The 23,365-nt window shown below is 51.2% G+C and overlaps 1 long non-coding RNA gene and 2 other non-coding genes across 3 annotated transcripts; 2 read left to right on the top strand and 1 right to left on the bottom strand.

The window, feature by feature from the left end:
- The first annotated feature begins 177 nt into the window (after nt 1-177).
- TRNAG-UCC (transfer RNA glycine (anticodon UCC)) lies at nt 178-249 on the top strand. Its single transcript has one exon. It is a non-coding gene; the product is annotated as a tRNA-Gly (tRNA).
- A 421-nt stretch (nt 250-670) lies between these two features.
- Nucleotides 671-743, bottom strand: TRNAV-CAC (transfer RNA valine (anticodon CAC)). The gene has a single exon. It is a non-coding gene; the product is annotated as a tRNA-Val (tRNA).
- A 13,988-nt stretch (nt 744-14,731) lies between these two features.
- On the top strand, nt 14,732-22,990 carry LOC136302417 (uncharacterized). Its single transcript, XR_010724058.1, has 5 exons — nt 14,732-15,108; nt 19,169-19,243; nt 21,304-21,430; nt 22,284-22,415; nt 22,664-22,990. It is a non-coding gene; the product is annotated as an uncharacterized lncRNA (long non-coding RNA).
- The last annotated feature ends 375 nt before the right edge of the window (nt 22,991-23,365 follow it).

The following is a 23,365-nucleotide window of genomic DNA, read 5'->3' on the forward strand; positions in this document are numbered from 1 at the left end:
GAGGGAAGATTTTTCCTCGCCCTGAGAGATGGGCCTCTAATTCAGCATTTATTGCCGTCGTGGGGCGGCTGTGGAGCCGTTCTCATCTTTTATTGTGCTTAATCCCCTCTGTGGGGGAATGGTTGGGTCCCGCTGGGTGATGTTCCTGAGGGAAGCCGGGACGGGCCGTATCAGCGGGCGTTGGTGGTATAGTGGTTAGCATAGCTGCCTTCCAAGCAGTTGACCCGGGTTCGATTCCCGGCCAACGCAGCTTTTTTTTTTTTTTTTCTTTCTTTCTTTTTTCCTTCATCATATGATGTGTTTTCCCCCCGTTTCTCACCGAACCGAACTGAGATGCAGCGGCACGCGGAGCGCCCGCCCGGCTGCGCTTTGCCCCCTTGAGCCCCGGCGGGAGGCGGGCGCTGCTCGGTGATGGGGGGCATGGTGCCTGTTACCTCTCTTCCCAACTCGCGGTGGAGGTCCCGAGTTGTCAGGAGACGGCGGGAAATAAATAACTCCGAATTAAAAAAAAAAAAAAACAAAAAAAAAAAAAAAACCAAACAAAAAAACTTAAGCCCCTCCAAACGAAAAAAAAAAAAACAAACCAAACCAAAACAACAAAATCAAACCAAAACAAGGATATAAACCGTCACAAAAAACCACCTGTAGGTAAAGGGAAAAAAAACTGAGGTGTTTCCGCCCGGGATCGAACCGGGGACCTTTCGCGTGTGAGGCGAACGTGATAACCGCTACACTACGGAAACCCGCCATGGGAGCATCGGCCGGGTGGCGGGCCATCTTCCCGCCATGGCGGCTGAGGGGACACGGACCTCCCTCACGGCAGCCTCAGGATAAACCTCCCGCAAACCCCTAGAAGCGCCGCGCAGGACTCCCAGCGATTATCATCAATGACTAATTGGGGTCCCCAGAGACCCGCTGGTCTCAGGAGGCGGCTGAGGTGCGTGTCCGGGGCAGTGTTTCGGGGTTCCCTCAGAGACGACACGGCCCCACGGGGAGGTTCCCGCTGAGGGGGCGCAGGGCTGCTGAAGAAATTTCTCTTTTCCCTAAGGCAGCTGCCACCAGATGTCGGTAGAATAGTGGTGAGAGGGAGTGGAGCTCCCAGGAGAGCCGTCCGGGAGGGACAGAACCCGCCTGGGCCAGGGGCCAGGGGCTGGAAGAGGAACGGCCCCCAGGGACAGGCCTGTTGACAATCACAGATTTACAAAATGCCAGACTGGTTTGAATTGGAAAGGCTTTAAATCTCATCTCATTCCACACACTGGCATGGGCAGGGACACCTTCCTCTGTCCCAGGATGCTCCAAATCCTGTCCAGCCTGGCCTTGGGCACTGCCAGGGATCCAGGGGCGGCCACAGCTGCTCTGGGAATTCCATTCCAGAGCCTCCCCACACTCTCAGTCAAGAGCTGACAATCCCACACAGTTCCAAGTTTGTTCCTTTTACCCTACTGCAATATTAACAACTTACTGAATGGCAATCCTTCTGTCTTGGGTAAAACCTCAGCCCTTGGAATCAGGTGGTAACATGCGAATTATGTTTTCCTGTTTTGTTTTCTTTGTTGAAGTGTATTTTATGCCCTGCTGGCTGCAGAGAAAAGCTTAGAAGGGAGAAATGAATCATAAATCCAGATGAAAGCAAAAAGAACCTCACTTTTAATAACACTTGCTCTTATTAAAATCTACTTTTAATTTTACGGTTTCATTTTACAATTTTGTAGCTGATCTTTTGATTTGGGGCCAAAAGGGCTAGAGAAGAGGTTGTCACATGTCCTTTAACTTCAGGGCTTGCCAAGTGCTTTATTCTGATCTGATTTATGATAAGGATTATAATGTGACATCCAAGTCCATGACAAACCCGATGTCTCGGGACTTGTTTGCTCCATGTTGTTGTTAAACATCCTGGAATGAAATCCTTTTTGTCTGCAGCTGGCAGAGCTGCAGAGAGGACTGGTTACAACCTTTGCACCGAGCATCAGCTGAGTGTGCTGGGGCAGAGCTGATCAATAGCCGGGGCCAAGGTCCCCTCCCTCGAGCAGGGGGAAGTGGACCTGTGAGTGACCCAAGACCATCCACGGAAAGATTCAAATGCTTTGGGTTTTGTTTTCTTCTGCAGCCCTCTATCAGCCTGGCGATGGGTGGAGAGAGGAGCCGCAGAACAGACAGCGCCAGGGAGGAAGCTTTGGAAGGTACCTGTGGGAGGCAGAGGCAGGAATTCCATGAAAGACGTCGTGCTGTGGTGTAAGCTCCCAAACCCACCCGGATCCCGCAGTGGTGCGTGGTTCTGGCAGCACCGGGGGCCTGGGACACACCGAGTCCTGGGCTCTGGATGCTCCTGGCAGCGCCGGGGGCCTGGGACACACCGAGTCCTGGGCTCTGGATGCTCCTGGCAGCGCCGGGGGCCTGGGACACACCGAGTCCTGGGCTCTGGATGCTCCTGGCAGCCCTGGCTTTGGGGGCCCGGACAAAGCCCCCTCTTCCCGCTGGTTCCTGCTTGCCAGAACAGCTCCCGGGGATGTTCTGGCTTTTGTGACAAAGATCCATTGTCAGGGATGGTTCAAACTTTGCCCGCAGGAGAAAGATCCTGCGGCATTCTCCCTTCCAGCCCCTGACCTATCCCATTTCCTCCGCTCCACCCGTGTGGCCCTGCTGGGTGTGGGAACCCCCCGTGCCTCACCCGCTCTCCCGGACGGTCCCCAGAGCACGAGAAAGGACCGTGGCAGGGAAATAAGAACCCGGGGGTTCATTTGGACGTGGAGGCTGGATACTCTCCTCTGTTATCACCAGCATCTGCCCTTTCTGAGCGAGGAGCCCTCCCCCAGCTCCCACCAGCGGCCATGCTCGGCTTTGTTTCCCTGACACGCTGCGCTGGCTGCACAGGCCCATTCAACCCTTTTCCTCCCTCCACTCCCAAAGCCTGCGTGGCTGTTCCAAGAGGGGAGCTGGAAGCACCGTGGAGCAGGAGAGCTGACAATCAGGGCCGGGAGACAACGCTGCCGTGCACAATACCCCCCCAATTAGCCATTCATTTCTTCTGCCTCTGAAATGGGGAGCACAGCCCTTGTGCTGGGAGATAAAACAAGAACGGCTTCAATAGCACTGATTTAAATTAGGTCAGGCTGGCTTTTGTGTGGCGGGGACCACACAATAGCTGTCACACGACGGCGGAGGGGAGCAGCATAAAGGAAAAGAGGCCAAGCAAGTGGCACAGATGCTGGGAGTTGGTGGGCGCTGGGACATCGTGGGGTGTGCGTGGGGACAGTGGAGGGGCAGACACTCAACCAGCACGTGATGCTGAGGCATAAAAGCGGCAGCGTGGTCAGTAGGGGACACAGAGGTCACACACTGCCCGGGCAGAAACAAGCTCTGCCACACCACAGCCACGTGCCCCTGGGAAGCTGGTTTTTAACCGTAACTGCTTATGAGACAAGGGGGTGACAAGTTTTGGACCTCTCAGGACAAGAAGGGTGTTGAGGGGCTGGAGTGGGTCCGGGGAAGGGAACAGAGCTGGGGAAGGGTCTGGAGCACTAGGAGCAGCTGAGGGAGCTGAGGGGGCTCAGCCTGGAGAAAAGGGGGCTCAGGGGGACCTTCCCAGTTCCTGGGGTGTTCCATGCAGGGCCTGGAGTTGGACTGATGGTCCCTGGACCCTTCCAACTCACAGTATTCCGTGATTCCATGACCTCAGTTGCAATCCCCAGCGTTGCCCAATTTCTTTCCCCTCATAAGATCCCCCAAAGTCCGTGCCTGGCCTGAACACCTGGTGTGCTGTGAAATCCTACACTGGCTTCTTTAGGGAAGGGTGTGTTTGGGGAAATATCAGCAACTCCCTCAAAATGGTCTCATCTCAGGTTCTCAAAGCCATCCAAGTGTCTGCCTTCAGGGAGGGGTCCTGGGGAGAGTTTTCCAGGAGGATGTGAGCACTGGAGCCTGGTCCCAGTTCTCCCCCCAGTTTCATTAATATCCTTATTGCTGTTTTTACAGTGGCAATGCAGATGTTCCTGTTTACCTGGCCATGGGAGGACACGAGAGCAGCGTGCTCAGAGCTATTAGCAAGAGCCTCATCTTTTCAGCAAGCTGTTGTCATGGTCTAAATGAATTTATCCAGGTAAATCCATATGCAAAGGAGAGCAGGTAAGTTTAAAAAATAAGAGTCCACTCTTTCAAGTCTCCCAGGAATAAATGAATGATCCTTTGTGCTCCAGACTGGACTTTTACAGGTGCTACTTTGCTACAGTTGGGCCAAAAACCAGTGGGGGAAATTGTGGGTGTGGAAAAGTGGAAAGATGTAATTAGCCACTTAATTCAGTGTTTTTTGGAAGGACAGTTGATATTATTTTTCAGTTGCAAGAAAAAGCTGTGAACAAAAACAGTACTTAAGAAAAATGCTCATTGTATTACAAAGTCATAATTTGCATGCTTAAATTGCAAGTGTTATCATTTCTACTAGTCGCTGTAAAAAAGTAGGTGAGCCAAAGCACTGAATGTGCCAGCCAGTGCCAAAAGGAGGAAACTAGGTTAAGCTGAAGTATCAGTTGTTGCTATTCCCCTTCATTTGTTTCTTCACACATGAATAATTTTTTTATTTTTTTTTTATTTTTTTTTTTTTAATATGAGATAGCTTAGAACTACTCTGGGCCATCATAATTCCCTACAGCTACAATGGCCTAGATAATTCCCAGGCTGATGGAAACACACTGCTTCCCACAGGCACACACAGGCAGCGGAATATTCACTGGCCACCAGCTGATATTGGAAAGACAGGCACTAAAAATAAGTTGTCCTTTTTGAACAGGGAGTGTAATTAAGCACTGAAATAGTGCCTGTTGTAGGGGAGGTGGCCCCGAAGGCACGGAGCCAAAATGAGACATGTTGTTAAAAGGTATGTTGCCTTCAGCAGATGGTCAGAGCTCTGATGCATGAAGCACCCAGTGAAATTATCCACCCAGTTCCTGTAGGAAGCCCGTCTGGAGCAACCATAATAGCCCTAATTTCTCTCAAAATACAAATATATGGTTGCTAGTTTTCGCTGCTTTACAGCTATACTATTTGGTGTATTTTTAGCTGTTTAGTTGTGAGAACACAACAAAAACAACAACAGCCCACTTTGATTTGCATTATGATTTACTTTCTAAAGCCCACACTGCAGTGGAGACTGGAGGTGCCCAGGTACCAAAAGCAGTTTAACTGTGGTAGCACAAAAATGTGTTGCCTGTCAGGGGAGGGTTAGGTGGGATATTAGGAAAAGGTTCTTCCCCCAGAGGGTCCTGGGGCACTGCCCAGGGAATGGTCACAGCCCCAAGGCTGCCAGAGCTCCAGGAACGTTTGGACACAGCTCTGTCCCTGCACGTGGGGTGACCCAGAGGCAGAAGAGGCAGGAGTCCAGCTTCTGTTGGCAGCTTAGGGGTGTGATCATTGCAGGCTCCAAACGAGAAGACATAGAAGTTATATCTGATCCTGTTATTAGTGCACACATAGGTATATATAAATAAATCAGAATGATACGATTATGTGTATATAGGTAGAGATTGTTATTCTCCAGCAAATGGCATCATCTGGGATGCTCCTGAGTTGTGACTGTGTAAATCCCAGCATTCCTGAGATGGCCTCTATAACCTGAAATGCTCATTGGAGTCCTTCAGCTCTCCAACAACCCAAAATCCACTGCAGAAAATAATATGTTCTGCAGAAGGTTGGTTCATTCCTTGAATATTTATTTGCTGGTTTGGGCTGGGGTATTTTTCTATTCTTATTATTACTATTATTTGTTTTGTTTATTTCTTCTCCTTTTATCAGCTCCAGCTGAGACAGGGGAGGGTGGGAGGAGGGTTTTGTTCCTCTGGAGATAACAGGAGGCTGTGCCTGTGCAGCCATGGTGACAAGATCCAGGGCGCTTTCTGGCTTCCAAGCAATTTGCTCCCCACCCCTGGCTCCCAAGTAAAAATGGGGCAGAGAAAGAAAGGAGCTTTTGTTTCTCAAGTGCTTCAGCTGTTACTTCTAATTAAGCGAAGAGCTCCAGTGCCTTCCCACTCCCCAGCGAAGGAGGATGGAGTTGGGGCAAAAGGAGAGCCAAGAGGCTGTGGGAGCTCTCCTTCTCCAGCTGCAGCCTGGCTGGGTGACCTGTGCCGTCCCAGAGCCTCAGATTCCCTGGCTGCAGGGGGAGGAAATGAGAGAGCCCAAGCCCAGCATGAGGCCAGGTGGAAACGACCACCCTGCTGTTCAAGGTGTTATTATCGGTTTAGTGCAATGTGCTCCCAGCTTCCCAGACATGCTGACTATCAGCAAATTGCTCTTTCCTTCTCCAGCTTCCCCTGGATGCCCTTCTCTTCTCTCTGAGATGCCAGCCCTTGCCCTGAGGTCTAACAGCAATTCTCCAACCTCCCCATTGTGCCTCTTTTTAATCCCTGCTGGCATCACCGAGCTGTGCTGCAGGAGCCAGGTGAAATGTCAGCAGCCAGGGACTGGGCAGGTGGCCTTGGCACAGCCAGGTGGGGTCTGTGGGACAGGGAGAGGGGCTGGGCAGAGGGCAGAGCCGTGACAGCTGTGAGCCACACACCCAACTCTGCAACAGGGAACACAGACTGCTCCACAGCCCTGCACGAGCACGGGGAGGACTGCCAAGAGGAAGAGAGGGTGGAGATGTGGAGAGAGAGAGAGAGAAAAGAATGAATGTAGGGAATAGGAACACTCGGGAATCCAACAGCCCACAGAGTCAAGGTCCAAGCCCTGGCTCAGCTCTGGAAGTTGCCCACCAAGGACTGAAGGAGCCCTCAGGTCACGGCTGCTCCCCTGTGCCTCTGCGCCCCCTGAACTCTGTTGGATCTCCTCAGCCCGGGATCTCACAGGGAGAAGTTTAGGGCTCCACTCAGAAACAGATGGTCTCCCTCTTGGGCCCCATCTGCCAGGCAACGCTGGAGCAGTTGGTCTCTGCAGTGCTGAGCAGAATCTTGTTTACTTTCCCCTCCCATCCCCAAGGTGATCGCGGGGCAACCTAGGCCTGCTGTTTCAGCCCAGATTTCCAGGAACAGCCAGGAACTCTGAGGTGCAGGAGTGTAACCCGAGAGCAAGAGAGGGCACGAGGCGTCGGCCAGCCCTGATCTCTGTCACTGTTCAGCGTTGGAGAGATGGAGCAGCACCTGGCAGCTGCCCCTTTTTCCCCCCTCAGGACACAAGAGTCTCCATCCACCAGCGATGCAGGGAAGTGTCTCCTGACAGCATTTAGCATGCTCAAAAGTAGTAGGTGAGACCAGCTCTCCTTGAGCAGCACCAGCCAAGATTGCTGCAGCATTGCCTGATAAAAGAACTTTACTTCTTCTTCTCTGGGTTCTGCTGCTGCAGCTCTGTGTCAAGGACTGGAGGATTTCATCCATCCGTGCACCAGCCCGTGTTTTCCAGAGAGCTCGGCCCCAGCAGCCAGAGCAGCTCGGTCCTGTTCTCTCAGGTTGCCAGGTTGGGCAGTCAGTGCTCTAATGGTGCTCGCTGAGCAGAGGGCACGGAGCAGCCCTTTGGCCCTCCCCCGAGGGTTCCCGTCCGCAGAGGTTCCAGCCGGGATGCTGCCGCCGGCAGCTCCGCGCTAATCAGCCCTGAGGCGGGAAGTGGAAACTTTCTGCTTGCAGCCACTTAGTTTCATTAGAAGCATCACGAGAGAAAACGGGGCCTCAGGTGGGGCAGGGAGATGCAGGAGGTGGGGAGAGGGGCTTGCAGCCGGTTTGTCGTGGCACTTGGCATGGCAGCTTCAGCTGGAGAGGAAAGGGGGCAGAGGCAGCCTGGAGCTGGGACCTGTCTCCCACACTGGTCAGAGCTCTGGAGGTCGTGCAGCTGGGTAAAGTGATTGTTGTAAGATATATTATCCCTGTCACTGCAAAGAATTTTTACCCATATCTAGCTTAAATCTTCCTTGTTCAACACAAACGTGGTCATGTCCAGAGGTGGAATATTAAGCACTGGAGTCACTGCCTAATCATGTATTGATTTCAGTGGAGCTGAGCTCGATGAGAGGAGTCTGCCCGGCCTTGCTCCATCCCCCTCGAGCCCCAGGAGAATGTTTTGTGTGAGACTGAATGCCTCTGTAAGTGCCTCTCAGCTCCCTGCCCATTGAGAGCTGTTCTGCACTGACGCAGTGGAGCAGGATCCTGGAATCACATTTCCTTTTGGCAAAGGGGATTTTATCTACCTCAGTCTCCCTGGGCAGTGTGCATGGTGGGGCTGTCAGTTCTCCTGAGCAGGACTAAGAGCTCAGCCAGGCAGGAATTCTGCCACCACCAGCAGCCCTCTACCCCTTGCCTCCCATTTCACTCATGTCCTCACCCAAGAGCAGAAATAAAGTCAACTGCTCACCTCTAAGCCTGATTTCCCTGCTTACATTTTCACTAAGCCAGCTCAAATAAAGCAACACTTTCAGGAATTGGACTTGATGATCCATGTGGAGCCCTTCCAACTCAGGATAGTCTACATTCTGTGCACCCTGATGACTTTGGGAGAGCTCCGTGACAGGGACAGAGCTGGCAGGATAAATAAGACAGGAAAAAGTGACCAGAAGAACAGAGCTCAGATTCCTGAAGTCTCATTCATGAAAAAGTATTGCCCCTTGTTCCTGGTTTGTGCTTTGTTTGTGAACACAGATGTTCTATAACTCCCACGTGGATGAGCAGTTGTTTTCATGTGAGCTCCCGTCCATATTCCAGTGAAAGGGTTCATTTGTTGGCCTTGGAGATTTCAGCAGCAGTAATCCTGTTTGGAGACACCCACGCAGTTCTGCCCTGGGATGGAGAGGAGCTGGGTCAGGGAATGCAGCAGCCAGGAGATGGAGCAGCTCAGCTCCTCAGCGTGGAACAGGAGCAGGCTCCGGAGAGAAAGGCCGGGCCCTTACAGGGCTCTTGTCCCTGATGGAACAGATGTGGCAGCTGCTTTGTGCCACAACCGCTGCGTGTTTGCCGAGCGGCCAAAGGACTCCCCGGGCTGTGCCTCGGGCTGGCACACGGGGCCTTTCATTTTCCTCAAGGGCTCTCGAGGAAGAGCTCATTGTACCTGCTCAAAATTAATTCTGCCAGTCCCCAGCCTGCTCATGGACTCCCTGTGCTGTTGTTCAAGACATGCCTTTCATTTCTTTCCTTCTGTCTGGGAAACTATCCCGGGATGGAGCTGCATCGACAGCCAGGACCTGATCCTTGTGAAGACCACACCAACCTGACTTGGAGCCTCCAGGAACTGGATTTTCCAAGTCTCCCTGCAGCAGCTGCTGGCTGACAGCTTTGTCACATTCTCTGGTTGCACAGCCCTTGTTCCTCCAAGCCCAAGGGTCCCCCTTTGTGCCCCATCAGCTGGAAGGGCTGTTCTGTTTGGGGCCACCTCAGAACTGCTGGCACAACAGAGCTGTTTTGGTTCTGGCTGAGCACTCGGCATCTGAGCTCTCATGTGGTTGGAGCCCATTTTTTTGCAAGAATGAAAACAGTGGATTAATGAGCTGCTTGTGGCTAATGTGCAGGGTTTCTCAGAACTGGTGCTATTAGAGCCCAGCGTCATGTAGGAGGTAAATGGCAGCACACGGTGAATAAAGCAGTGATATAATAGGTTTAAGTAGTCCATTTCCCTTTGGAGTGTTACTGATAACAGGCCCAAATGCATACAAGACCATTCCCTTAATGAATAAGACTGCTCTCTAGCAGAGCACGTGCTGCAGCGCCTCACAAGGGGTTTATTTTTCATCATTTTCATCCAAAACAAGGCTTGGGTGTTTGAGTTGGAGTGGGGTGCAGGGAGGACTATAAACATGGTCTGAGTGCTCCGCAGGAGACACGTCCTTATCCCAGTGTGCTGGCCCTGGATGTAACCAGAGGAAGGTACTCAGGACAGGTCACAAGGGTGTACAAAGAATAAGGCTTCTCCTACCTGTGGTTTTGTAGCTTCCAGCAATCTGTGGGGTCTGCTTGGATGTTGCATCCAAACTATTAAGTTTAGTTATCACTGAGAGACCAAACCTCCATAATCTTGTCTAAAACCTTTTGAACCTATTTATATTTTCAGGCTACAAGATATCCTGTGGCAAACGAGCTCCAAAATTTAATTATGTGCTGTGTGAAAAAGCAATTCTTTTTGTTTGTTTTAAACTGGGCTCGTAATTTCACTGGGGCACTGACTCCTCGTGTTGTGAGAAACAGCATCCAAAATACCTGAGGGAAGCAGAATCCCGGATTTTATTGGAAGGGCATGTGATTATGGCTTCTATGTGTTAAAAGCACTTCTGAAAATGGAGCATAGGTTCTACTTTTAATGCTTATGGAAACATTGCCTCCAGTGCTCTTGTTTGCTCTTCAGCTTGTTTTATATATTTAATTTTTTTCCCTTAACCTCTCTTTACAAGCTGCCCTAGTCCCTGACAGATCCAGTTCTCAAGCTCCTTGTTTACTCTGTTTGCATGGGCTTTATTTTTTACGATATTCTCCTTTTAAGTGCAGCAGCAGCCGAGAGTCTCTTGCAGGAGCTGTGAGCACAAACCCCACCAAGGACAGGCACATGCCTCGGAGCGACCTCTTCCTCCTCATTATGTTTGTGATGGTCTCAATGTCACCAGTTCAAGCACAGGCACACGGGGTTCAATACAGCGCCGAGATAAAGGCAGGAGAGACATCCCCACTCCCCCGAGGCGTGAGCGACTCGGCCGCTCCTTGATTGTGCCTTTGGCAGACGCCTCATTAAAAGTGGGTTATTCCACACAAACACCCCCTTGTCCTTTCGCAGGCGTAATCTGAGCGTGGAGGGCGAGCTCAGCCCCACACCAGGGTGTCTGGGTCTGCCCAGACCTTGACTCTAACGAGCTGCTGTTCATTTGTAGCCTCCTCTGCCCTTCCTGGAGTTGTACTTTGCTGGTGCATCCTTACCTTGCACTGTCTCACAGGCAGTTTTGATCATGCCTCCAGCTGCTAGAATGAAAATCAGCATTACCCAAACCAAACCCAGGACACTCCTCTTGCAAATCGTTTGGTCTCAGTCCAAATAACATTTCTCCTCAGTCGGATGCACCTCCTCATTGAAACGTTCTGATGTATAACTAAGTTAGCAGGTAGAGGATCCAGACTCTGAATCTTTCCCTTCCCATCATGTAAATGGTTCAGTGGAAGGTGTCCCTGCCCGTGGCAGGGGATGGAACTGCGTGATCTTAAAGGTCCCTTCCAGTCCAAACGACTCTGTGATCCCCTGTCCTGCGGCCTCCTCCTGCTGTGCTCAGAGCTGTGGTTCTGAGTACTCTCTGCACTGCAGAGAGCTTTGCAGAGGCTGCCCGTGCCTCAGTTTCCCTTTGCACTGGAAGGTTTGTAGGGAGACTTAGCAGTACTGAGTTAACAGTTGGACTCAGTGATATTAGAGGCCTTTTCCAACTTAAACTTGCGTGTGGTTCTCTGGTCTGTATGCGAGAAGCACGGATGGCACGCTGGGCAGGCAGGGGTGACAGGCAGGGATGGCAGGCAGGGATGGCAGGCAGGGATGGCAGGCAGGGATTGGAGGCAGGGATTGAAGGCAGGGATGGCAGGCAGGGATGGCAGGCAGGGATGGCAGGCAGGGATTGCAGGCAGGGATGGCAGGCAGGGATGGCAGGCAGGGATGAGAAGCAGCGATGACACCAGGGCAGTGCCGTGCTCAGAGCGAGCTGCCTGCAGGTAGCGCCGAGCGCACGGGAGGGACTGTGGAGGGAGGTGCGAGGAGCTGCTGTCCGTGGAGGCTGCCACGCCTTTCTGTGGGCAGAACTCCAGCTGCATGTGCAGGGAAAGGGGTTTGGGGGAGGGAGAGGAGATTGGTCTACGTGGGAGCTCTGTGCCAGCCTGCAGAGGATCCAGGTAGGCTGGATCTGTGCGTGCAGGGGTGGAAGGCTTCCATCGAGGCCTCTGGGATTGTCGGAGGCTTTTTAAACACGCCTCAGGAAAGGGGTCTCAAACGTGTCCTGGATCTCCTCTGTGCAGAGCTCCCAGGGAGTGTCTCTGCTCTGGAGCTGTCGTTCAGTGTGTGATGTGGTTTTGCTCGGATGGGCGTGTGTGGGGTGCGTGGGCTGGGTGGGCGTGCAGCGGCGGCCGGGAGGGCTGAGCCAAAGGCAGCTCACGGCTCGGGGAGCCGAGCATGCACCGCAGGGCTCTGCCCGAGCCGCTCCGCCAGGATCAGCCCCCAATTCCACCCGAGTGCTTTCTATTTCGGGTGTTTCTCCGCACACCTTTGCTCCCGTCTTCTGTCCGGCTTGCGTCAGGCCCTCGGGACCAAACCGCGGCTCTCCCGCACTTGTTGAGGAGCATCGGCAGGAGAGGGAGCGGTTCCCTTGGAAACCTCTGGATGCCCAGCAACAAGTCGCTGACAGCTGCCATGTGACCAGGTGCATTAATCAGAAATGTTGTATGAATCAGGTCAGATGGGGCCAAAGTCCAGCGCGCTCCCCCTCCGCTCCACTGCTAATTACTGAGCCGCAAGGGCTGCTCCGAGTACGGGGTGGAAAACAACTCAAAATAATTAAATCAAACAGTGACCTTTCTTGTCGTGGATTCTAAGTTCATCCCAGACTTTCTCCATGAAAAAAAAAATCTGTCCGATCCCTTTTTCCACTGAAACAAATCTTGAATGCAAATGAGTGAGGCAGAGGAGTCTCCCAAGGTGGAAAACCCAGGGAGAATTAAAGCACCATGGACACAGAGAGTTCCCAGCTCTCTACTCAAAATAAGCCCAACGTTTCAAATGAATCTTTGGAATAAGTAGATCAGGCTTGAGGCACTTTTGGCTGGACAGGTACAGCTTCTGCTCATCACTTGGATCCCTTTGAAAATCATATTTCTGAAGCCTCAACTGAATTTGCTGGCCAGCATCACCAGTTAGAATGCAGGGAAAGGACTTGAGTCCAAAGTCCTGCCCAACAGCCCTAAAAGAAGAGGCTGCAGCTCTCAGGAAAACAGGCAGTGCCTGTGCACATCTCATCCCTTGTGAATGGCTGCAAAATGGCTGTTCTTGGTAGAGACAGAGAACTGGAGCCCCTCTGCTCTGGAGCCAGCCTGGGAGAACTGGGGCTGTTCCTTATTCTGGGTTTCCTTTCTAGTAGGATCTTCTGAGGGCATGAGGTATCCAAGGACTCGAGCACCCCTCGGCATTTCCTGTAAGGTGTTTACAGCTTCAGCTCTCATGCTTTTCGTATTTTCCCCAAATTTCTGCTTTGCCTGGACAAAGTGAGGGCAATGGCTCCCAGATTTGTCTCCTGAAGGAAATTCTCTCACAGACACACGTCCAAGGTCAGGCACCAGCAAGGCTGTAACATCTTCTCTTACCCCAACACCAATCTACATTCTCTGTGCTGTGACTAATTCATGGCAAGGCCATCAGGTCCTGCCAGGCTCATGCCCTGCTGCAGGCTTTGAGCCTGCCAGGCTGTTCCCTGATTTGTGTCACACACAGGTACATCCTGCCCCAAAACAGCTTTTATCTCAGGCAAAACAACGCTGTCACTGTGGCCGGGCAGGGCCTGGGTTGGTGTAAGCCAGGCAAAGGATTTGACCCCTGATCCATGGTAGTGGGGGAAAACAAACAAACAAAAAGGGTTGGAAACAGAGCACCTGGCTTTATTGTAATAGCTCTGTAATTTGAATAGCATCCAGGGCCACTCGAAAATGGGCTCCTTCATGTCATCTGTTCTTACTGACAGGTCTTAAGAGCCCCATATTTACCCACAGAGATTCATTTGTAGCAGAAATTTCCTAAATCAGACCCGGATGTGGGTCTCAAGTATTACCCAGACCAAACCTTCCACTCTGGACCATTTTGATTTCTATTTGATTAATGTTGCCACCAATTATTATTTTTCCTTTGCTATCATTACTTTGGTATCACATCCTGTGCACAGGATATACCAGAAGACAAAGCTTTACTCAACAGACTGACCATCTAGGGTAATTTTGGGCAATCTTGAAAAATTGGTGTGTCTGCAACCTGTGTGTCTTCTGTGTTAGAGGTGCAACTCAAATCCATCCCTGCTGACACCCCATCAAACCCAGGAACATGAGTGTATCTGGAGGTGAGGGTTAGGAAATAAATTTGTTCTCAGTGCTGAATGCTGTGCTCCTGGGCACACTTGAGGGAATAGCTGTCTGACCTCCCTGCTCTGGAAACAGGAGAGGTCCAAGCGGATCCCAGGTACTCCGATCTGGGCTGTCTTTCAGTTCGGTGTGTCTGGGAAGAAATGAAGGGTTTGGGGTTTGTGCAGCCCTGAAAACAGGACGGTGAGGGCTGAAGCTTGGCTGTCCGTTGGAGCGGGAAACCAGAGGGTACCCAGGCCGGGGGACACTGCGGCGGGATGGAGAGGACAGGCTGGTGGCCTTTGGTCCTGGGGAATCCGGAGCGAGTGACCCCCACAAAGCAAAGCTTCCGTGCTCCCGCTGGAGCCGGGTGGGCTGTCCCGGCGGGCTGTCCCCGCTGTTCCCCCTCCCGGGGAGCGCTCGGAGCGCGCTCCGCCGGCGTTCCCCGTTTCCAGGGCCGGCTGCTCCCCGGCCGGACCTGTTGCCCTGTGCCCCCGCCGCCGAGCGCCGGTGAGACTCTTACACTGAAGGCGGGCGGTCCCATGATGTAATGCTGCCGCAGCTGCCCGGAGCGGCCGCTGCCGTTGGCCGAGGCGCGGAGTCCCCGCCCGGGCGCTCCGCCCGCCGCCCCCCCGGCGGGCCATAAAAGCCCCGAGGCAGAGGCAGGGCAGCTTCCCCGGCTCCTCCGCCGCTCAGGTGACCCAGGGACGGGCGAGCCCCGCAGGTGCGGAGGCGGCTCGGGGGCGCTGCTCGGGGCTCCCCGGCCACCTGTGGAGCCGGTCCCTCCTCTGCCGGGCGGCTCCGCCGGCGCGGGGACCCGGCGGGTGCGGGCAGCGCTCGGGGGAAGGGGCCGCGCTGCCCCGGCCCCGGGGCAGCCGAGGCCATCCCGGGGAGAGCCCGAGCGGCTCCCGGCGGCGGGGCCGCGGATCAGCACCACGGACAGCGCCCGGCGGCGCCTCCCAGGCGGGCCCGACCGGGACACCGGCCCGGCGCCGGGAAGCGGCACCGGCGGGCGGGACTCTCCCGGGACATCACCGCCGCCCGGAGCCACCGAGGCGGCGCTGGACTGTTCGCCGGCGCCGGGGTGAGTCCAGCCCGGAGGGCTCTCTGCGGGAAAGGGGAGTGGCACAGCCCGGTCACCTGCCCGCAGGTACCCGGTGCCGGACAGGGACTCCCGGGGCGCGTCCCCGTCCAGCCCTGCCCGACGCGGACACCCGGGGCCGGGAGCCGTCCCGGGGTACTCGGGGTCTGGCTGAGAGCCAAGGCTGGATGAGGTGGGAAGGGACATTGGGATGGATGCGTTCTCCAAACATCCCTGCCAGCCTCAGGTAAGACACACTCACAGCCTCGGGAAGGGCAGGGAATAAAAACATTTGGGAAGCACGGAATGATTACATGAATCCAAATGTCACCTGCACTTCCCATCTACTCAACATCAAAGCTTTGTGCTGGAAAACCCAACAATCTTGTTTTGAAAATGTGCCTGACTGGTAGTTCATGTGAAAAGTTGCTCTTAAAATTCCCTAGTCTGTAGGAGAAACAGGACATTTCTCCAAGATTCTGTTGGGAGGTGATGCTTCATGAACAGTTATTTGAAATTAATTTTTGTCTGGCTGATTCTATCTGACTACTCCAAACCTGCCTTGCAGTAGTGGCACGCTTTGGGTCCATTGACAGACTGTGTTGTATTGAAGTGCTCGATGGCTAAATCAGAGTGGATTTTTTCCCTAAAATGCTCCCCTCCAGAGAAAAGAAAAATTAAAAATTGAGTGTGATCAAATTAAACAAAGTGGTTGGGTTTTGTTTTTAATTTTGACAAATTTAAAGCAACAAAGTATTTATCTCTGGCTCACGATGAAATAAAACATTTTTTTTTCTTTGTAGATTAACAAACCAGGGATCTAATATAGAAAATAAAAAAGATAAAATGTTCAAGTGTTTGAGCACTTTGGAAATTAAGCATTTCACAGAGCTATTGCCAGCTGAAGTGATTTGCTGCATTTCTTTAATCTCCATTTTTGGAAACTAGGATATTCCCTGAATGAATCCCTGTTCACTGGAAATTCCCCCCCAGCTCTGCTAAATGTGTGTTTAAACACTTCACTGAACAGAGGCTCAAGGTGATTTAGTCCAGGCTCAGCCTGGCCACATCTCCTGTCCTTATACTTGTATCTTTCCTGAGTGATGTTGGTCTCTGAGAGGAAAAGGAAACAAGCTGTTCTCCATTTTAGGGAAACTCCTATTTGTTATTTCAGAATTAAATATTGTGGGGAAAAAAGAAGAGAACCGTTTCAAAAGAAAGTTATTTCCCTTCAGGCCTCGAATATCCACACAGCCTTTAGAAATATTCTATAGACATTGAACAAAGTAAGGGTGGTGATGTTTCCCTATGGAACTGGGGTGGAAAGGTATCTTTGTTATCTCTCTGTAAATCTTTTAACATCTCCCATGAGTCCTGTCACACAGGGACTCTGATCTGTCCTGAATGCAACAACTGCTGAGGTTCAGTCTGGGCAGTGCCTTGGCTCTGCCAACACAGTATCAGGCTTCTTGCCTCGAAGTTCAGCTGTGAAATAAGGGAAAAACTCCTGTATTCTTCACCTCCTGCCCCAAAAAGCCATGCAGAAGAAGCCAGAAAATTATATTGCACCAAATACCTATTCCTGCATTTATAGGTTTATCTCTGCATTCTGGGAAATTGCCTAATCAGATTTCATATTTCATCTAAAAAATAGTAGGACAGATGATATCATATCCTCAAAGCTAACTAAATTTTGTATTGTGCAGTCTTGCTTAATCAAAGTTTCATTTCCATTTGTTCAGGGCATATTTTGTCACTTTTTTTTTTTTTTTTTTTAATTACTGGCAATTTTCTGTAGATCTCATAAAAGGATCCACCCCAGAGGTCTCTGAAGAACAGAGGACTCGGGGTAAGGTCTGAACTTAATTCAGTTTAATTCCTGACCCTTTAAGTATTCCTCAAAATGAGTAAACTGGAAATCAATCTGGCAGGAGGGTCTCACATCACCCGCTGGAAGGAAATATTTGAAGTTTTGCTAGAAATAAACTCCATTCAGACATCCAGGTTTTTGTTGTGTAAAATTCAGTAGAAATAAAGCCTGTTAAAGGCAGGATCCTCCTTGCCCTCTCCCCCTCCCACCACACAGACAATGTTCCAGGCTCCTGGCTCTGTGTGCCTTGCACAAATATTTGTCTGTGTGTCGCTGCCACTCCACTGCAATCGTGGCATCTGGTAGTAGCTGGGAGACTGGGAGGTGCTTGGGAATCTCAGCAGGAAAAAAGAGAGTGGATTTCAGACGCAAGATCTGCGACAGCTTTTGAGCCTGGGTAAACAGGGCGAGGTTGTTGTGCTTTTGGCAGGGATTTGTTCTGCCCCAGACACCTGCGGCGGGTTCAGCCTCTCTCAAACACTGCCCGCGGCTGTGCCAAGCCCAGCCCTGCCCTGGGGCACAGCCGGCCCTGCACGGGCGGGGGGACACAGGACCAGCCTACACCCACCCCGGCCCTGCAGGGTTCAGCCACAGTGCAGGGCCACAGTGACATCTCAGGGAAGTCTGAGCAAAGGATTCGGTTTTTGTGCTCATCCAGATCATAGAGTCACAGAATGGTTTGGGTTGGGAGGGACCTTAAAGCTCCTTGGGACATGGAAATTTTGTTCCATGTGTGTTCAGCACTTAAAGATTCCGACTCTGGGGCTCTGGCTCAGGGGTTTGGGAAGGTCAAAGGAAAGATCTTTCATGGCACAGTCTGTGGCTCTGCAGGTGAACACACGGACCTGCAGCAAACCCTGTGTGTCCTCCAGGAGAGAACTTTGCCTTTTGATTTATTTTAATTTGGAGACTCAGAATTCTTCATAAACCTACAATAACTTACACAGTATCAGGCCCCACTTCAGGAGAATACAAATGCACTTACACAAACTTCAGCGCTGAACTCCCTCAGGAATCAAACGAAAGTCAAGCACTTGGCTGCACTGAGGATTAAAGGATGTTTCCATAATGTTATGCAAAGATCTTCCCTTTATCCTGTGTTACTTAAGGCTGTACATCCTTCCCAAGTCATGTTCAGAAACACAACGCCCTCCCCTGTGATTTTCCAAAGCATTTTAGTGTTTTCAGGTGCCCAGCATGACATATTCCAATTAATCCTGATTTTAAGGGGCTTCTAAGCACCTGCTTCTCGTAATCTGTCCCTTTCAGTGTCTCAAACACAAATATAAGGTGTCCAAAATTGCTAACTTCTTTTGAAAATCCAGAGCCATGATGAACAGTCCACCTACAAGATTCCAGCCCAGGTGAAAATTGCATGGATTCAAGCCCCCCAAAATCAGAGGCAATAGTCAGTACCTGCCCCCGTGAGATAACAGTGCACCCTGCCATTAGAGCAAAGTTTCTCTTAGAAAGGAGAAAATTGCACCATTCCCAGTGAGAACAAGTGCAAATCTTTTCAGTTCAGCTCACAAAATTATTAATGTTGTGGTCTGTAATTCTGGCTAATCAAATATTCCGTTGCTCCGTGTTGCCAGTCGAATGTTCGTGGGGAAATCAACGGCACGAAGAGATGGAAAACTTTCCTGAGTTCCTCCCCTCAGACAAGGAGTCTCCCTCTGGAGGGCAAAGGCTCCAGCAAAGGGCAGAGCTCTGCAGGCTCAGCCTTTGTGTGGATCAGGAGCAACGGGAATTTCTCAGGAGTGAGGAGAGCAAAGGCCAGTTCAGAGAAACCCTTTCCCAACTGGGAAAGAGCTGGGAATGTTTAAAGAGATTTCAGTTGCTCCAATGGGTTGTTAAATCTGCTCAGAGATAATTTTTGCAGTTCTAATCTGAAATCTAAAGCCATTCCTAAACGAGACACCTCAGATCCCTTGTCCTTAAAGACAGATCTTGTGATCCCCATTTCCAGGGTACCAGAAAACCAAATTCAGTGATATCTATAAAGCTCTGGTGATCTGAGAGCAAATGGAACCAGAGAACAGAAAAAGGTGATTATCCTGTCAGGTTTGGCCTGGGAGGAAGATTATCCATCTATCTTGCCAGGCCTATTTACCGTCTGATTTTCTCCTGGCTTAGCTTTTATCGCCTTTCTAATCCTCCCCATCTAATTCAGACAACATTTTATCTCAGCAGTTCTCACCCTGTGCTGACGAAGGTGGGCTTGGAGCTCTGGGCAGGTTTTACGTGACTTCACGAGGGGCTGCACAGGTAGGTGGAACATCTAATGAGTTCACAACTTTCAAAAATAAACGAGCTGGTATATTTTTCTAGTAGAGAAGTGTTATATCCTTCTGCTGGTCTGTCAATGAGGGAATGGGTTTGGAAGAACTCCTTTTCTGGAATTTTTAAAGAATGGACTCGTTCCATGGAACACACAGATTTAAATGTGTGTGTGTGTATCTATACCCGTTGTACAATGTGTATTTAAGTGGATGTGATGTATGGAATTGGTTTCTGGGATGGGAAGCACTGGGATGCATCATTTGAATCAAGGAGGACTCAAAGATAAATTTGAGGCAGATGATGGTTTTTGAGAAGGGCTCAGGATTTGAACCCATTCAGAGAAAACATTGAAATTCCAGGCCTCCCAGTCCCTCAGAGGGTTCAGGACCCAAATCCCAGTGAGGTGGAGGTTTCTCTGGGTACCACAGCCCTTTGCCTTTTCCCTTTTCACCCCGAATCAATGGGCACTTTCCCCACCTCGTTGCTGGTGAATGCATTAGGGGCTAAACTTTATCATGTCTGCAGCGGTTCCTGGAATAGCTGCAAGCTGAGCACTTGGATAGGGACAGCCAGGAGGCTGGGAGAGATGATTACCTACAGGCAGTCTCTGTGGAACGTCCCAGGGTTCCTACAGGCACAGCCTAATGCGGGACTTAGGATGCTGAACAGAATCCCATTACAGGGGCAGCCATCTCCACGCTTCCACACGGAGAGACCTGCTTGTTAACATGCACACCAGTGGCTCCAGAACACAGCAGCCCAGTCAGGGCTCATTAGGGGCAAAATCCTTCCAAGGGACATTGTTTCAGAGAGGAAAGGATTTAATTTCTCTCAGGGTTGGGGTTGAGTTGCAAAGAGCCTGGGGGTTTTGCTCAGGGTTGTCTTGGAGTGTGGAGCTCGGCTGTGCCAGAGGCTGAGGTGGGGTCACCTTGAGAGGCACCCAGAGCATGGCCCCAGAGGGACCCTGGCTCACAGCAGGGGCACATTAAAATAAATCTTCATTAAAGAGGTGACTTTAAAGCCTGTGTCCCCTCTGGGAATCAGCAGCTGAGGTGGGAATTGCTCAGGCACGTGCCACAGGCTCTGCACTGCTGATGGAGCTCTGTCTATGTGCCTGGTTCTGCTCTGTCCCTGCCCCAGACCCACAAAGCTTTTCAGACCAGGAGGGGAGGTTGTGATGAGGAAAACTCAGTCCACTTTTATCAGCAGGTATTAAAACCCCCTAAAAATTATCATTAATAGATACAAATGAGTCACTGCACAGCTGAAGTGCCGACTTTCTCCTGTTTACCATGGAACAATCCACTAGAAAACACAAGACCTCCAATGCTTTAGTAATACACTGCAAATAGACATTTAATTATCAGGTCTGAGAGGGGAAGGACTAAAAAGCAACAAGGATGAAGCCATTTGTCATCTCAGTGTTATTTTCTGTACAGAGTCCTGCACAAAGTGTGCCAGTAGCTCTCCTCTCCCACGTGTGCCACCACTCCTCAGGAATAACTCTGATGCCTGTTCATTCAAAGCTCAGCTCTATTTTAAAAATCTACTCTCTCTGAAAGGGCTGTCTTTAAAAAAACCAAAAAATTGTACAGGAAAAAGGACAAAATTGCTTCTCAACAAAAGGGCCTATCAACAGCCTGTCAATAATGTGCCAAAGGCCAGAACCTGCCTTTCAAAGAGGCTCTGAAGCCTCGACGTGTACTTTGAGAGCAATTAAGGGATGTAAGCAACATGATGATTATCTCATGGGTGACATTTTCATCGGCTCTTTGGGAAAAAGGAGAGATGGGTTTGAGATGGCTGTGATCAATGTTCATCCCAGTCCTGCAGAAATGGCAGGAAAACGTGGTAGATGGGCCTGGAAATCAAAATGCACAAGGAAAAGAAGGGTGGGAGGAAGAGGTGATGAAGGCAGAAGGATTTCAAATCACAGAAGCTGAAAGAATGAGTTACATGAGAAGGAGAGAACCTGAGAAATGTTTGTGGGAACCTGTGACTCTTCCTATCTCAGGCCTTGTGTCTTCTACCTCCTCACTTATCAGGGCACAGCTCCATCCCGAGCCTGAGGAGAGAGGACCAGAACATTCCCAGGGACTGAGGTGATGCCTCAGGGCTGACACTGTTATGGTCACGCTGCTCTTTCTCCTGAGTATTGCACAGAGCCATTGAGTGAGTCCAACCATGAACCATTCCTTTCCTTCCTTTCCTTCCTTTCCTTCCTTTCCTCCCTCCCTCCCTCCCTCCCATCTTTGTGCTGCAGTTCCCAGCACAGTCCCAGGGTTGGAGCATGGGGGCAGAGGGAGCTGGGGGGACATGAGGGGTGCGAGCCGGGACTGCAGGTGGGAACCTGAGCCAGAGTCTCATTGTTGGGATAACGCCTGAGGGGTGAGAGGAGCCCGGAGCCTCTCCCAGGAGCTCTGGCTGGCTCAGGGGGATGAGCTCAGCCCCAGCTGTCCCGGTGGACTGGGAGAGCAGAGCCCACATGGACTCCAGACCAGGACAGCAGCCAAGCAGAAGCTCAGACGTTGCACATCCCCAGCTGTTTCGAAGCTAGGCAAAATGTTTCATGGAAAACACATCTGCAAAAGCACATTTGGCTGCACTATTTCCCCAGTTTGCTGAATTTCTTGTTTAGGAAAACAAACTTAATTGCAGCAGAACAAAATGTTGCTTAATTTGCTATAAAAATCTCTTTCCTACATTTCATTTTATGAAAAAATTAGAAATGCCAATGTTGAGTGAAAGAAATTATTTTTTAAATGTTTGGAAATCTCGCTTGTCCCAAAAGATCCTGTTATACTCCCAGCTCCTCTCTGCATGTATCAGCACAGAGGAGCACATAACCAAATTTCTGTGTGCATCCCCACAAGTGTGCACTCACATCCTGGGCAAACAATTCCATGTGGTTCTGACAGGCATAAGCTGCTTTGCATTCTCCAGGAGTGCCTTTTGAAGAGGATCTTAATAACAAAAATAATGTTATGTTACTAGTTAAACACTGGGAATAATTCCTCCATCACAGGCAAACTGTGCTGAAGCCGGGAATGAACCCACACGTTCCCCGGGAGGAATCCCCAGGGTCCCAGCAGGACGCATTAACAGCACGTCTCTCCAGTGAGCCGTGATGGGAAGAGCACGGAGCAAAAAAAAAAAGGTAAAGTGGTTAAAAACAACTCGTATTTTTAGAGCCCAGTCTCCCACAGAAATCTTCCGAGATGCTGAGCTCTCCACTTCTGATTTGCAAGGAATAGTAGTTTGGAAGCCCAGCTGAGACTCCCGGGCTGTAAATTTTCTGTAATGTTTTTCTCCAGACCCATTTGCTGTCCTGCTAATTAATCCAGGTAATGGCTGGGTTGTTTTTTTCCCTTCAGCAGCAGTTTTCCTTTTTGTTAACACGAACAGAGAGAACCGGAGAACCGATCTCTCGAAGGATCCTGGCTGGCAGCAATATCACCGTCTGACTGAAGAGAACTCAGCCACACGCATCATCCTCGGGAAAATTCATCTCCACCCTCCCGCAGACCCCGGTGAGAGCCCTTGAAGTGGTAATTAAAGTCTATTGAGTGGCAACTGCACCTGTTTGGAGAGGAGAGTGCGGGTAAGAGGTGCACAAAGAGAGATGAGCAGCGCAGAGAGAGGAGCTGCTGGAGCTGGGGAGCAAGAGGAGTGGAAAGAAGGGGGGAAAAAAAAGTGTTGGTTTGTTGAAGTCGATCCAATCAGTTGTGCATTTCCATCCTGCCTTAGATTTGCTCCCTCGCCGCTCTGGCAGCCCCTGATGGAAGCTCCGGGGGGTTCCCCAGCAGCCCGGCCCGGCCCCGCTGCTCCCGCGGCTAAATCCGTGGATCCCGCACGCTCCTTGCGGGCTCACAGCAGCCCCCGGCTCCTCGGGCTGGCCCTGGGACGTGCGGGGTCTTGTCCCTCGGCCCCAGGAGAGGGCAGGTGCCTGTGTGACAGCCTCGGCCCCCCGCAAAGCTCGCGGCGCCGCGGGAGGATGGCAGGCGTTTGTGAGTTCTGGCAGATGGGGCCGGGAGCGGAATCCCGGCAGGAACAGAGGGAGGTGGAAGGGACTGGAGTGGGGCAGCGCCTGTTCCAGTAAAGACGCTG

The sequence above is a fragment of the Chamaea fasciata genome, unplaced genomic scaffold (genome assembly GCF_029207755.1).
Source record: "Chamaea fasciata isolate MVZ Bird 193981 ecotype frontalis unplaced genomic scaffold, bChaFas1.0.hap1 SCAF_28, whole genome shotgun sequence".
NCBI lineage: Eukaryota > Metazoa > Chordata > Aves > Passeriformes > Sylviidae > Chamaea > Chamaea fasciata.